Here is a 16,602-nt window from a genome sequence, read left to right on the forward strand (position 1 = left end):
ACTGAAAAATGTTAGCATAAAAAATTGAAATATTTTCATCTAGAATTGTCTCTTATTAATGATTCGGAAAAAGAAAAATCTTGGTTTTGTTATATTCTTCGTTGGTTCGTTAAATGGATAAAAAATAACTTTGCTTACAAGAACTATTGGAACTATTTATAACGAATTTAATTGATTGTTTATCATTTATATATAAAGAATTTATGGCAAAAATAGTTATATATACAACCTCAACTCATATGGGACTACCCCCTGAATTTAAGCATATTAATTAGGGGAGAAAAGAAACTAACAAGGATTTTCTTAGTAGCGGCGAGCGAAAGAAAACAGTTCAGCACTAAGTCACTTTGTCTATATGGCAAATGTGAGATGCAGTGTATGGAGCGTCAATATTCTAGTATGAGAAATTAAGATTTAAGTCCTTCTTAAATGAGGCCATTTACCCATAGAGGGTGCCAGGCCCGTATAACGTTAATGATTACTAGATGATGTTTCCAAAGAGTCGTGTTGCTTGATAGTGCAGCACTAAGTGGGTGGTAAACTCCATCTAAAACTAAATATAACCATGAGACCGATAGTAAACAAGTACCGTGAGGGAAAGTTGAAAAGAACTCTGAATAGAGAGTTAAACAGTACGTGAAACTGCTTAGAGGTTAAGCCCGATGAACCTGAATATCCGTTATGGAAAATTCATCATTAAAATTGTAATATTAAATAATATTATTAAGAATAATGTGCATTTTTCCATATAAGGACATTGTAATCTATTAGCATATCCCAAATTTATCATAAATATACTTATAGTTTATTCCAATTAAATTGCTTGCATTTTAACACAGAATAAATGTTATAATTTGATAAAGTGCGATAGATTTATATTATTACAGAGCGTTAATTTTTCGGAATTATATAATGGCATAATTATCATTGATTTTTGTGTTTATATATGCTCTTGTATATTAACAATGCGAAAGATTCAGGATACCTTCGGGACCCGTCTTGAAACACGGACCAAGGAGTCTAACATATGTGCAAGTTATGGATGTAAACCTAATAGCGTAATTAACTTGACTAATAATGGGATTAGTTTTTAGCTATTATAGCTAATTAACACAATCCGGGGCGTTCTATATAGTTATGTATAATGTATATTTATATTATTTATGCCTCTAACTGGAACGTACCTTGAGCATATATGCTGTGACCCGAAAGATGGTGAAACTATACTTGATCAGGTTGAAGTCAGGGGAAACCCCTGATGGAAGACCGAAACAGTTCTGACGTGCAAATCGATTGTCAGAATTGAGTATAGGGGCGAAAAGACCAATCGAAACCATCTAGTAGCTGGTTCCTTCCGAGTTTCCCTCAGGATAGCTGGTGCATTTTAATATTATATAAAATAATCTTATCTGGTAAAGCGAATGATTAGAGGCCTTAGGGTCGAAACGATCTTAACCTATTCTCAAACTTTAAATGGGTAAGAACCTTAACTTTCTTGATATGAAGTTCAAGGTTATGATATAATGTGCCCAGTGGGCCACTTTGGTAAGCAGAACTGGCGCTGTGGGATGAACCAAACGTAATGTTACGGTGCCCAAATTAACAACTCATGCAGATACCATGAAAGGCGTTGGTTGCTAAAACAGCAGACGGTGATCATGGAAGTCGAAATCCGCTAAGGAGTGTGTAACAACTCACCTGCCGAAGCAACTAGCCCTTAAAATGGATGGCGCTTAAGTTGTATACCTATACATTACCGCTAAAGTAGATGATTTATATTACTTGTGATATAAATTTGAAACTTTAGTGAGTAGGAAGGTACAATGGTATGCGTAGAAGTGTTTGGCGTAAGCCTGCATGGAGCTGCCATTGGTACAGATCTTGGTGGTAGTAGCAAATAATCGAATGAGACCTTGGAGGACTGAAGTGGAGAAGGGTTCGTGTGAACAGTGGTTGATCACGAGTTAGTCGGTCCTAAGTTCAAGGCGAAAGCCGAAAATTTTCAAGTAAAACAAAAATGCCTAACTATATAAACAAAGCGAATATAATACACTTGAATAATTTTGAACGAAAGGGAATACGGTTCCAATTCCGTAACCTGTTGAGTATCCGTTTGTTATTAAATATGGGCCTCGTGCTCATCCTGGCAACAGGAACGACCATAAAGAAGCCGTCGAGAGATATCGGAAGAGTTTTCTTTTCTGTTTTATAGCCGTACTACCATGGAAGTCTTTCGCAGAGAGATATGGTAGATGGGCTAGAAGAGCATGACATATACTGTTGTGTCGATATTTTCTCCTCGGACCTTGAAAATTTATGGTGGGACACGCAAACTTCTCAACAGGCCGTACCAATATCCGCAGCTGGTCTCCAAGGTGAAGAGTCTCTAGTCGATAGAATAATGTAGGTAAGGGAAGTCGGCAAATTAGATCCGTAACTTCGGGATAAGGATTGGCTCTGAAGATTGAGATAGTCGGGCTTGATTGGGAAACAATAACATGGTTTATGTGCTCGTTCTGGGTAAATAGAGTTTCTAGCATTTATGTTAGTTACTTGTTCCCCGGATAGTTTAGTTACGTAGCCAATTGTGGAACTTTCTTGCTAAAATTTTTAAGAATACTATTTGGGTTAAACCAATTAGTTCTTATCAATTATAACGATTATCAATTAACAATCAATTCAGAACTGGCACGGACTTGGGGAATCCGACTGTCTAATTAAAACAAAGCATTGTGATGGCCCTAGCGGGTGTTGACACAATGTGATTTCTGCCCAGTGCTCTGAATGTCAAAGTGAAGAAATTCAAGTAAGCGCGGGTCAACGGCGGGAGTAACTATGACTCTCTTAAGGTAGCCAAATGCCTCGTCATCTAATTAGTGACGCGCATGAATGGATTAACGACGGACGTGTTTTCGTTGCGCTCGTGTACAGATTGCGAATAACTAAGTTTCCTTGTTTGGAAAGTAATTAAATCGGTGATTTAGTGCTCCGCGGAAGTCGAGTGAAAATTGTCGAGTGCTAAAAACAAGCGGTTTGGAAATTATTAACAATAAACTATTGGAAATTTTCCACTCCGCACGTGCTGCGAGGCGAGCTTACGAGTAAGTTTTTCGAGTAAGCTTTTTGAGCAGCTGTCAAAAAGCTTATTGGTGGCAGTCACTGCTAGGGTTTGTGTCTAGGGACAGTTTAGTGCTACCAGACGCTACCGATAGGTGGAGCTCTATAGCATCTACCTTTTGTCACTGAGCAAACGAGCATACGGTTGCTGGCGTCGACGGTAGGAGGAGCCACCATCGGAGTTATGCCGACCGAGAGCGACAGCAGCGCGAGTGCCTTGAGCGGAAGTAGTGCCTCGAGGAAATCCAGACGAGGCAGGCGCAGAAGCCATCTGGCCTCTAAGAGCTCGGCGCCGACGCAGGCGAAATTGGTTGCCCTGGCGTCGAATGGAGTGCCAGAACCCGTTGGTGTACTTGAGGAGGCTTTTTCGTCGCTGGAGGACGCCCGGGCGGCTACGGCAAACGCTGCCATCGATGCTGCCCCCCTCCACGCTGCTGCCACCGCTGTTGATCCTACTGCTGCCCCTGCTGCCGACCACACTGCTGCCTCCGCCGTTTCCACTGCTGCTAAAATTGTTGCCACCACTGCCACCGCCGCTACCGCTGCCGCCCGTGCTGGGCAAGCAGCCATGATGGCAGAGCTGTCGGCCACCCAGCGCATGGTGAGAAGCAGCTTCCGCAGCCTAGGAGAAGTGGACACGGAAGAGCTCTCGTATGCTATCAGCCGCTACGATGAGCTGGTGCTGGCGTTAATGCTCCGGTGTGGAGAACTGGAGACGCGGCTCGCTATGCCGCCACCGCCGCCGCCGTCGTCGAATCCGTTAAAGAATACGGCCGCCAATGCTCCCCAGATGCCACAGGTTGCACCCATCGCTGCCCCGCGGACCACCAAGGTTCGCGAGACGTGGTCAGCGGTGGTGAAGTGCGACGACCCTGCGCTATCGGGGAAAGCTATAGCGGAAAAGGTGCGAACGATGGTTGCACCCTCCCTCGGAGTCAGAGTACATGAGGTACGTGAGCTCCGTCGAGGTGGTGGTGCGATCATTCGTACTCCTTCAGTTGGAGAGCTGCAGAAGGTGGTAGCATCAAAGAGGTTCGCTGAAGTTGGGCTAAATGTGGCACGGAATGCGGCCGAGAAGCCGAAGGTCGTCGTCTATGACGTCGACACAGCTATCGGCCCTGAGGAATTCATGCAGGAGCTGCATGGAAATAACTTCGACAGCGATATGACTATGTCCCAATTTAAGAAGTCCGTGCACCTGGTGACCAAGGCGTGGTCGGTAACCGACGGCGCCACAGTAAATGTAACGCTAGAGGTAGACGACCGCGCGATGGCGAAGCTTGATGTAGGTCGTGTCTACATCAAGTGGTTCTCATTCCGATGCCGAGCACAGGTCCGCACATACGCCTGCCACAGATGCGTGGGTTTCGACCACAAGGTCAGCGAATGCCGGCAGAAGGACAATGTCTGCCGCCAGTGCGGGCAACAAGGCCACACCGCGGCAAAGTGCCAAAACCCGGTGGACTGCCGGAACTGCCGTCACAGAGGGCAACCCTCGGGGCATTACATGCTCTCGAACGTGTGCCCGATATACGGGGCGTTGCTGGCGAGGGTGCAAGCTAGACATTAATGTTTAGCTTCATCCAAGCGAACTGTGGCCGAGGCAGAGCTGCGAGCATCGAGCTCGGAGTCCGACTCAGGAGATCGGAGTCTATGTTCGCGCTGGTGCAGGAGCCGTATCTCGGCGGGGACGGAATGGATGTGCTGCCTGAAGAATGAGAATTTTCACCGATCGGCGAGGGAAGGCAGCCATCCTAGTAGATCAACAGGAAGCCATCTGTATGCCAGTGGAGACCCTCACCACGGATTATGGCGTATGTCTGGTCGTTAAAGGGAGCTTTGGCTCAATCTTCCTTTGCGCCGCATACTGCCAGTTCGATGCACCTCTGGAACCGTACCTCCGGTACATGGATGCGGTCCTGCTGCAGGCCAGCAGAACCCCCGCAATCCTGGGCCTCGACGCGAATGCAGTGTCCCCCATGTGGCTTAGCAAACTCTCTCGTCATGCCGAGGGCAAGCTAACTACAGACGGGGTGAGCTGCTGTCAGAGTGGATGCTGGAGGCAAGAGTCGCCGCCCTAAACCAGTCAACAGAGGTGTACACGTTCGATAATCACAGAGCTACTAGCGATATCGACGTGACAATCGTCAATGAGGCAGCATCTATGTGGGCCACATATGAGTGGAGAGTGGACGAGTGGGAATTGAGTGACCACAACATCATTACTGTTGTGGCCGAACCAACTACCGCGCGCGCAGTTGAGAGCATAGCTCCTGTGCCGTCCTGGAACTTCTCCAATGCACGTTGGCGATTGTTCAAGGAGGAAATGGTGAGTAGAGCAGCCGAACTTCCGGAAAACTTCTCAGAGTCGCCGTTGGACCAGCAAGTTTCGACCCTGCGCAGTATAGTACATAATGTATGTGATATTGCGCTGGGAAGAAAGTCAATTCGATCGCCCAACAGGAGAGCACGTTGGTGGACTGCCGACCTCTGCGCTGCAAGGCGCGAAGTCCGGAGACTTCGTCGCCTACTCCAAGATGGAAGGCGTCGTGATGACGGTGCCGCTATAGAGCGTGTAGTGGTCGAGCTGAGGCGGGCCTCAGCAAACTACAAGAAGCTCATTGGGAGGGGCGAAAATGGATGACTGGAAACGCTTCGTGGGAGATCATGCCGACGACCCATGGGGGCGCGTCTACAAGATTTGCCGAGGCCGCAGAAAGTGCACGGAGATTGGGTGCCTCCGCGTGAATGGCGAGCTCATCACTGATTGGGGTGACTGTGCACGAGTGCTCCTCCGCAATTTCTTCCCAGTTGCGGAGTCCGAAGCACCGACTGCCATCGCGGAGGAAGTCCCACCGGCCCTCGAAGAATTCGAGGTTGATGCATGTGTTGCCCGGTTGAAGAGCAGGCGCTCTCCCGGCTTGGACGGCATCAATGGCACTATCTGCAAGGCAGTCTGGCGCGCCATACCCGAGCACCTAGCATCGTTGTTTTCCCGATGCATCCGATTAGGATACTTTCCCGCTGAGTGGAAGTGCCCACGAGTTGTCTCGCTGCTCAAAGGGCCAGATAAGGACAAGTGTGAGCCCTCCTCATATAGAGGAATATGCTTGCTGCCAGTCTTTGGTAAGGTGCTCGAGGCCATCATGGTGAATCGTGTGAGAGAAGTTCTTCCGGAAGGCTGCAGATGGCAGTTTGGATTTCGCCAAGGACGATGTGTGGAGGATGCTTGGAGACACGTGAAGAGCAGTGTTTGTGCCAGCCCGGCGCAATACGTGCTCGGCACATTCGTGGACTTCAAAGGAGCATTCGACAACGTCGAATGGAGTGCTGCACTCCGCCGACTAGCAGACTTGGGATGCCGGGAGATGGGCTTGTGGCAGAGCTTTTTCTCCGGCCGAAGAGCAGTGATCCGAAGCAGTTCCGGTACTGTGGAAGTACCGGTAACTAGAGGCTGCCCGCAGGGGTCAATCAGTGGCCCATTTATCTGGGACATTCTGATGGATGTACTGCTTCAGCGTCTCCAGCCGTATTGCCAGCTGAGTGCATACGCTGATGACTTGCTGCTTCTCGTCGAGGGAAATTCCCGAGCTATGCTAGAGGAAAAAGGAGCACAGCTGATGTCCATCGTAGAAGCGTGGGGAGCGGAAGTTGGCGTTGCCGTCTCGACCAGCAAGACGGTAATAATGCTGCTAAAAGGTGCCTTGAGACGTGCGCCTACGGTGAGGTTTGCTGGAGCGAACCTTCCGTATGTGCGTAGCTGTCGTACCTTGGCATCACGGTCAGTGAAGGAATGAAATTCCTCACGCACATAGCTTCGCTTCGCCAGCGGATGACCGGAGTCGTTGGAGCATTGGCGCGTGTGCTTCGAGCCGACTGGGGCTTCAGTCCTCGAGCCAGGCGGACCATATATGACGGACTCATGGCACCTTGTGTGCTGTTTGGTGCCCCGGTATGGTATGACACCGCCGAGCAAGTAGCCGCCCGGAGACGACTAGCCTCCTGCCAGAGGCTAATCCTGCTTGGATGCCTTTCGGTATGCCGAACAGTGTCCACAGTGGCACTGCAGGTACTTGGTGGAGCTCCCCCGCTTGACTTGGCTGCTAAGTTTTAGCGGTCAAATACAAGCTGAAGCGTGGATACCCGCTGGAGGAGAACGACTGGCTATATGACGAGGACACTACGTGTCTAAGCTGGAAGCAGAGGAAGACTCGCCTAGAAGAGTGCTTACTGCAGAGTTGGCAGAACAGATGGGATGATGACAGCGAACCAGGACGGGTGACGCATAAATTCATCCCATATGTCACTCTCGCCTATCGGGATCCAAGATTTGGATTCTCGATGAGGACGTCTTACCTGCTGACAGGTCACGGGTCGTTTAACGCATTTTTGCAAGGGAGAGCCCTCAGCGATACCACTGCTTGCGCTTGTGGAGATCCATATGAGGACTGGATGCACATATTGTGCGCTTGCCCCCTATATGCAGATTTGCGGAACCTCGATGGACTTGGAGTGCAGCGCCTTGGCGAAAACTGGACCTTCGATAGAATCCTGGAAGATCAACAGAGGACTCAACGGCTGGCAGTGTTTGCGGACGAAGTGTTCCGTAGGAGGAGGGGTGTTTAGCCCAACAACTTCGCCGTGTGGTTAGCGGGCGAGAATACTTCCACAGTCCGCTATTGCTTGTCGTAAGAGGCGACTAATATAGCCATAGGTCCCTCTAACCCTGCTTGTCGGAGCAAAAGGAGGAGGCCCACCGAGCCTCTCTTTCGGTACCACGGGTTGTGCAGCTATCCAAGACTGCACATTGAGGTAGGCCCCCTGGTGGGAGTATCGTGGTGGCTGTGGTTGGTACCCATATCGCGGGTAGAGCCTTCGTGCTCGACGTTTGAGTTACGGTGCTAGTTGCGCAAAACTCGGGTGCTGTGACCCAGAGATCAGTAGAGATTTTAGGTAGATCTCGCTCCTCAGCAAGGGGGAGTGCTTGCCCGGCAAGCAAGTACTCGAATTGCTACCGGGGTGGTCGCTATGTACATAGCTATAGCTTCTAGTCCGGGACGCTTGTCTGGCGTATCCAGACACATACACCATGTTGATACATGCACCACTTGTGGGTGTTCAGGGTGTCGTGGTTGTAATCCCTTCAGTGTGGAACACGCCACGTAAAACAAGTTCGGAGAGATCTGAAAAGTCGTCGTCGTTGTCCCTATCTACTATCTAGCGAAACCACAGCCAAGGGAACGGGCTTGGAATAATTAGCGGGGAAAGAAGACCCTTTTGAGCTTGACTCTAATCTGGCAGTGTAAGGAGACATAAGAGGTGTAGAATAAGTGGGAGATATTAGACCTCGGTTTGGTATCGTCAATGAAATACCACTACTCTTATTGTTTCCTTACTTACTTGATTAAATGGAACGTGTATCATTTCCTAGCCATTATACGGATATATTTATTATATCTTATGGTATTGGGTTTTGATGCAAGCTTCTTGATCAAAGTATCACGAGTTTGTTATATAATCGCAAACAAATTCTTTAATAAAATGATGCATTTATGTATTTTTGATTTGAAAATTTGGTATAACTCCAATTACTCAGGTATGATCCAATTCAAGGACATTGCCAGGTAGGGAGTTTGACTGGGGCGGTACATCTCTCAAATAATAACGGAGGTGTCCCAAGGCCAGCTCAGTGCGGACAGAAACCACACATAGAGCAAAAGGGCAAATGCTGACTTGATCTCGGTGTTCAGTACACACAGGGACAGCAAAAGCTCGGCCTATCGATCCTTTTGGTTTAAAGAGTTTTAACAAGAGGTGTCAGAAAAGTTACCATAGGGATAACTGGCTTGTGGCGGCCAAGCGTTCATAGCGACGTCGCTTTTTGATCCTTCGATGTCGGCTCTTCCTATCATTGTGAAGCAAAATTCACCAAGCGTTGGATTGTTCACCCATGCAAGGGAACGTGAGCTGGGTTTAGACCGTCGTGAGACAGGTTAGTTTTACCCTACTAATGACAAAACGTTGTTGCGACAGCATTCCTGCGTAGTACGAGAGGAACCGCAGGTACGGACCAATGGCACAATACTTGTTCGAGCGAACAGTGGTATGACGCTACGTCCGTTGGATTATGCCTGAACGCCTCTAAGGTCGTATCCGTGCTGGACTGCAATGATAAATAAGGGCAATTTGCATTGTATGGCTTCTAAACCATTTAAAGTTTATAATTTATTTTATAAACGACAATGGATGTGATGCCAATGTAATTTGTAACATAGTAAATTAGGAGGATCTTCGATCACCTGATGCCGCGCTAGTTACATATAAAGCATTATTTAATACAATGACAAAGCCTAGAATCAATTGTAAAACGACTTTTGTAACAGGCAAGGTGTTTGTAAGTGGTTGAGCAGCTGCCATACTGCGATCCACTGAAGCTTATCCTTTGCTTGATGATTCGATAAATAAATGATTTTTCCTGTAGCCAAACAAACACCTCGTCATCAATTTAGTGACGCATATGATATTGTCCCTATCATATAATTTTTGATATAAAGACTTTAAAGAATTATATCAAGTTGCCAAATACCTCGTCATCAATTTAGTGACGCATATGATATGTCCCTATCGTATAATTTTTGATATAAAGACTTTAAAGAATTCTATCACGTTGCCAAATACCTCGTCATCAATTTAGTGACGCATATGATATTGTCCCTATCATATAATTAATATAAAGACTTAATGAATTGTGTCAAGTTGCCAAACACCTCGTCATCAATTTAGTGACGCATATGATATTGTCCCTATCATATAATTTTTGATATAAAAACTTTAAAGAATTGTATCAAGTTGCCAAATACCTCGTCATCAATTTAGTGACGCATATGATATTGTCCCTATCATATAATTAATATAAAGACTTTAATGAATTGTGTCAAGTTGCCAAACACCTCGTCATCAATTTAGTGACGCATATGATATTGTCCCTATCATATAATTTTTGATATAAAGACTTTAAAGAATTATATCAAGTTGCCAAATACCTCGTCATCAATTTAGTGACGCATATGATATTGTCTCTATCATATAATTAATATAAAGACTTTAATGAATTGTGTCAAGTTGCCAAACACCTCGTCATCAATTTAGTGACGCATATGATATTGTCCCTATCATATAATTTTTGATATAAAAACTTTAAAGAATTGTATCAAGTTGCCAAATACCTCGTCATCAATTTAGTGACGCATATGATATTGTCCCTATCATATAATTAATATAAAGACTTTAATGAATTGTGTCAAGTTGCCAAACACCTCGTCATCAATTTAGTGACGCATATGATATTGTCCCTATCATATAATTTTTGATATAAAACTTTAAAGAATTGTATCAAGTTGCCAAATACCTCGTCATCAATTTAGTGACGCATATGATATTGTCCCTATCATATAATTAATATAAAGACTTTAATGAATTGTGTCAAGTTGCCAAACACCTCGTCATCAATTTAGTGACGCATATGATATTGTCCCTATCATATAATATTTGATATAAAGACTTTAAAGAATTATATCAAGTTGCCAAATACCTCGTCATCAATTTAGTGACGCATATGATATTGTCTCTATCATATAATTAATATAAAGACTTTAATGAATTGTGTCAAGTTGCCAAACACCTCGTCATCAATTAGTGACGCATATGATATTGTCCCTATCATATAATTTTTGATATAAAGACTTTAAAGAATTCTATCAAGTTGCCAAATACCTCGTCATCAATTTAGTGACGCATATGATATTGTCTCTATCATATAATTAATATAAAGACTTTAATGATTGTGTCACGTTGCCAAACACCTCGTCATCAATTTAGTGACGCATATGATATTGTCCCTATCATATAATTAATATAAAGACTTTTTAAAGAATTGTATCAAGTTGCCAAACACCTCGTCATCAACTACTATATTATGGTTGCGCCGACCTCTCATATTGTATTCTCTTATGTCTTCATAGGATTTTGGCAATTATACGAGTAAATTAAATAATATACATATGAAAATGATTAATTATTATATGTATAAGGGAAAAAATGCTGAAATATCCCATATTATCTTAGTATTATAGAGGAAAGACCGTTGCCGACCTCTGATATTGTTCAAAACTTATGTATTTATATGATTTGGCAATTATATGAGTAAATTAAATAATATACATATAAAATGATTAAATATTATATGTATAAATGTATAAAGGAAAAATGATGAAATATTCCCACATTATCTTAGTATTATAGAGGAAAGACCGTTGCTGACCTCTGATATTGTTCAAAACTTATGTATTATATGATTTTGGCAATAATATGAGTAAATTAAATAATATACATATGAAAATGATTAATTATTATATGTATAAATGTATAAGGGAAAAAATGCTGAAAATATTCCCATATTATCTTAGTATTATAGAGGAAAGACCGTTGCTGACCTCTGATATTGTTCAAAAACTTATGTATTTATATGATTTTGGCAATTATATGAGTAAATTAAATAATATACATATGAAAATTATTAATTATTATATGTATAAGGGAAAAAATGCTGAAAATATCCCACATTCTCTTAGTATTATAGAGAAAAGCCATTATAGTGAGAGGGTATAGTAGTGTAAACGACCGGAATTACGACAGAGGGTTCAAAAAACTACTATAGGTAGGCCAGTGGTTGCCGACCTCTCATATTGTTCAAAACTTATGTATTCATATGATTTTGGCAATTATATGAGTAAATTAAATAATATACATATGAAATTATTAATTATTATATGTATAGGGGAAAAAATGCTGAAATATTCCCACATTCTCTTAGTATTATAGAGAAAAGCCATTATAGTGAGAGGGTATAGTAGTGTAAACGACCGGAATTACGACAGAGGGTTCAAAAACTACTATAGGTAGGCAGTGGTTGCCGACCTCTCATATTGTTCAAAACTTATGTATTCATATGATTTTGGCAATAATATGAGTAAATTAAATAATATACATATGAAAATGATTAATTATTATATGTATAAGGGAAAAAATGCTGAAAATATCCCCACATTCTCTTAGTATTATAGAGAAAAGCCATTATAGTGAGAGGGTATAGTAGTGTAAACGACCGGAATTACGACAGAGGGTTCAAAAACTACTATAGGTAGGCAGTGGTTGCCGACCTCTCATATTGTTCAAAACTTATGTATTCATATGATTTTGGCAATAATATGAGTAAATTAAATAATATACATATGAAAATGATTAATTATTATATGTATAAGGGAAAAAATGCTGAAAATATCCCACATTCTCTTAGTATTATAGAGAAAAGCCATTATAGTGAGAGGGTATAGTAGTGTAAACGACCGGAATTACGACAGAGGGTTCAAAAACTACTATAGGTAGGCAGTGGTTGCCGACCTCTCATATTGTTCAAAACTTATGTATTCATATGATTTTGGCAATAATATGAGTAAATTAAATAATATACATATGAAAATGATTAATTATTATATGTATAAGGGAAAAAATGCTGAAATATCCCACATCTCTTAGTATTATAGAGAAAAGCCATTATAGTGAGAGGGTATAGTAGTGTAAACGACCGGAATTACGACAGAGGGTTCAAAAACTACTATAGGTAGGCAGTGGTTGCCGACCTCTCATATTGTTCAAAACTTATGTATTCATATGATTTTGGCAATAATATGAGTAAATTAAATAATATACATATGAAAATGATTAATTATTATATGTATAAGGAAAAAATAATCATATTATATATGAATAATGGAAAAAAAATGAAATGTTCCTATAATCTCTTAATATATAAGAGAATAGCCCGTATGTTGGGTGGCAAACGGAATTGAAAATACCCGCTTTGAGGACAGCGGGTTCAAAAACTACTATAGGTAGGCAGTGGTTGCCGACCTCCCGCATTATTCGAAATATTTATTTCGGATTATGTTTATATTGGTTACATACAATAAAGTATATTATTATCCGTACAAATTTGTTTCTCAGTTCTATAGAACACGGGACTTGGCTCCGCGGATAATAGGAATATACGCTTTATAGATAATATCGTTGAAACAAAAGTCAAGTTTCTATTATATATAGAATAACAAATCGTTTCCATATATTATCGTTAATTTTTGGAGGCAGGCAAATATTAATTTATTACCTGCCGTATAGTTGGATTATTATATCGTTACGGTATAATACAAATATGGATTCTTATGAAAGAAATAAAATTATATATTAAATGTGGAAATATTATCATATGCGCTTGGTTTATGTTATATATTACCAGAGATATATATGAAAAGAGATAAATTTTAAATTTATCTTCAAAATGCAAATGATTTAACTTAATATTTATATTGGTTAAACAAAAATTGTACATGTGTGGATACAATAATTATGTATGTTGGAAATAAAATGATATTTTATAATGAAATATGTATGTATAAAAAGATAAAATTATAGAAATATATATATTACAATAATTAGATGAAATTCTTGTTATATTGGTAAAACAAGTATAAATTAAAAATGAAAATATGGATTACGAATGCTATATAAAAATGGCCGTAATCGAATGGATTTTTTTACTTATATATTTAAAATTTACCCAAAGGCGAAATATTGAATTTTATTCAATATAATAAAAATCATGGAATTATATAAAGTGAAAAATCTATATATCTATATATCTATTATATTGCTTATTTCGATTCAAAATATATGAATGGAATATGAAGGAAAAACATTATTCTGGTTGATCCTGCCAGTAGTTATATGCTTGTCTCAAAGATTAAGCCATGCATGTCTAAGTACACACGAATTAAAAGTGAAACCGCAAAAGGCTCATTAATCAGTTATGGTTCCTTAGATCGTTAACAGTTACTTGGATAACTGTGGTAATTCTAGAGCTAATACATGCAATTAAAACATGAACCTTATGGGACATGTGCTTTTATTAGGCTAAAACCAAGCGATCGCAAGATCGTTATATTGGTTGAACTCTAGATAAACATGCAGATCGTATGGTCTTGTACCGACGACAGATCTTTCAAATGTCTGCCCTATCAACTTTTGATGGTAGTATCTAGGACTACCATGGTTGCAACGGGTAACGGGGAATCAGGGTTCGATTCCGGAGAGGGAGCCTGAGAAACGGCTACCACATCTAAGGAAGGCAGCAGGCGCGTAAATTACCCACTCCCAGCTCGGGGAGGTAGTGACGAAAAATAACAATACAGGACTCATATCCGAGGCCCTGTAATTGGAATGAGTACACTTTAAATCCTTTAACAAGGACCAATTGGAGGGCAAGTCTGGTGCCAGCAGCCCGCGGTAATTCCAGCTCCAATAGCGTATATTAAAGTTGTTGCGGTTAAAACGTTCGTAGTTGAACTTGTGCTTCATACGGGTAGTACAACTTACAATTGTGGTTAGTACTATACCTTTATGTATGTAAGCGTATTACCGGTGGAGTTCTTATATGTGATTAAATACTTGTATTTTTTCATATGTTCCTCCTATTTAAAAACCTGCACTAGTGCTCTTAAACGAGTGTTATTGTGGGCCGGTACTATTACTTTGAACAAATTAGAGTGCTTAAAGCAGGCTTCAAATGCCTGAATATTCTGTGCATGGGATAATGAAATAAGACCTCTGTTCTGCTTTCATTGGTTTTCAGATCAAGAGGTAATGATTAATAGAAGCAGTTTGGGGGCATTAGTATTACGACGCGAGAGGTGAAATTCTTGGACCGTCGTAAGACTAACTTAAGCGAAAGCATTGCCAAAGATGTTTTCATTAATCAAGAACGAAAGTTAGAGGTTCGAAGGCGATCAGATACCGCCCTAGTTCTAACCATAAACGATGCCAGCTAGCAATTGGTGTAGCTACTTTTATGGCTCTCTCAGTCGCTTCCCGGGAAACCAAAGCTTTTGGGCTCCGGGGGAAGTATGGTTGCAAAGCTGAAACTTAAAGGAATTGACGGAAGGGCACCACCAGGAGTGGAGCCTGCGGCTTAATTTGACTCAACACGGGAAAACTTACCAGGTCCGAACATAAGTGTGTAAGACAGATTGATAGCTCTTTCTCGAATCTATGGGTGGTGGTGCATGGCCGTTCTTAGTTCGTGGAGTGATTTGTCTGGTTAATTCCGATAACGAACGAGACTCAAATATATTAAATAGATATCTTCAGGATTATGGTGCTGAAGCTTATGTAGCCTTCATTCATGGTGGCAGTAAAATGTTTATTGTGTTTGAATGTGTTTATGTAAGTGGAGCCGTACCTGTTGGTTTGTCCCATTATAAGGACACTAGCTTCTTAAATGGACAAATTGCGTCTAGCAATAATGAGATGAGCAATAACAGGTCTGTGATGCCCTTAGATTCCTGGGCTGCACGCGCGCTACAATGAAAGTATCAACGTGTATTTCCTAGACCGAGAGGTCCGGGTAAACCGCTGAACCACTTTCATGCTTGGGATTGTGAACTGAAACTGTTCACATGAACTTGGAATTCCCAGTAAGTGTGAGTCATTAACTCGCATTGATTACGTCCCTGCCCTTTGTACACACCGCCCGTCGCTACTACCGATTGAATTATTTAGTGAGGTCTCCGGACGTGATCACTGTGACGCCTTGCGTGTTACGGTTGTTTCGCAAAAGTTGACCGAACTTGATTATTTAGAGGAAGTAAAAGTCGTAACAAGGTTTCCGTAGGTGAACCTGCGGAAGGATCATTATTGTATAATATCCTTATCGTTAATAAACATTTGTTATAATACAAATAAATACAATTTACCAAAATAAAAATATTACAAAATGATTCCACGGAATCAAAAGTTAAAGTCAAAATAAAATGAAGATGGCTTTTATTTTATATGTGGGGCTTGGCAACCTCATAAAAAGACTTTAACATTATTAATGTTGTTGTGCGTATTTGTGGCAGTACCTACTACAACAATGGCGTTTCCTATAAAAACAAATTCTCGAAAATGGAAATCGAAGAAACTGAACAAAATTGAAAGTAGAAGTCGAATTAAAATTAAAATAATTTTGAATGTGGTATTCAAAATAAGTGTGTGTGTATATGGACCATAATATACACGCGTTGCGAATATGTATTGTTCATCTATGTTATGAGCATACGTTGGCTAATGCAACAACCTAAAATATACAATGTTGTACCTGTCATCCATCAGGTTAATGTTTTATATAAATTTTGCAGTATGTGTCACCCAAAATAGCAAACCATAACCAGATTTTTATGATACATAATGCTTATATGAAACTAAGACATATCGCAACATTTATTTTAGGTATAAAAATAAATTTATTGAAGGAATTGATATATGCCAGTAAAATGGTGTATTTTTAATTTCTTTCAATAAAAACAATATTGATATTATATAAAAATGAATTAT

The 16,602-nt window shown here is 41.3% G+C and overlaps 1 non-coding gene and 1 pseudogene across 1 annotated transcript; both read left to right on the forward strand.

Annotated features, from left to right (window-relative positions):
• Positions 1-225: 225 nt before the first annotated feature.
• Positions 226-9,575, forward strand: LOC117149627 (annotated as a pseudogene).
• A 4,354-nt stretch (positions 9,576-13,929) lies between these two features.
• Positions 13,930-15,921, forward strand: LOC117149632. The gene has a single exon (XR_004460419.1). It is a non-coding gene; the product is annotated as a small subunit ribosomal RNA (ribosomal RNA).
• Positions 15,922-16,602: the final 681 nt, after the last annotated feature.

Source organism: Drosophila mauritiana, unplaced genomic scaffold, assembly GCF_004382145.1.
Source record: "Drosophila mauritiana strain mau12 unplaced genomic scaffold, ASM438214v1 U_263, whole genome shotgun sequence".
Classification (NCBI taxonomy): Eukaryota; Metazoa; Arthropoda; class Insecta; order Diptera; family Drosophilidae; genus Drosophila; species Drosophila mauritiana.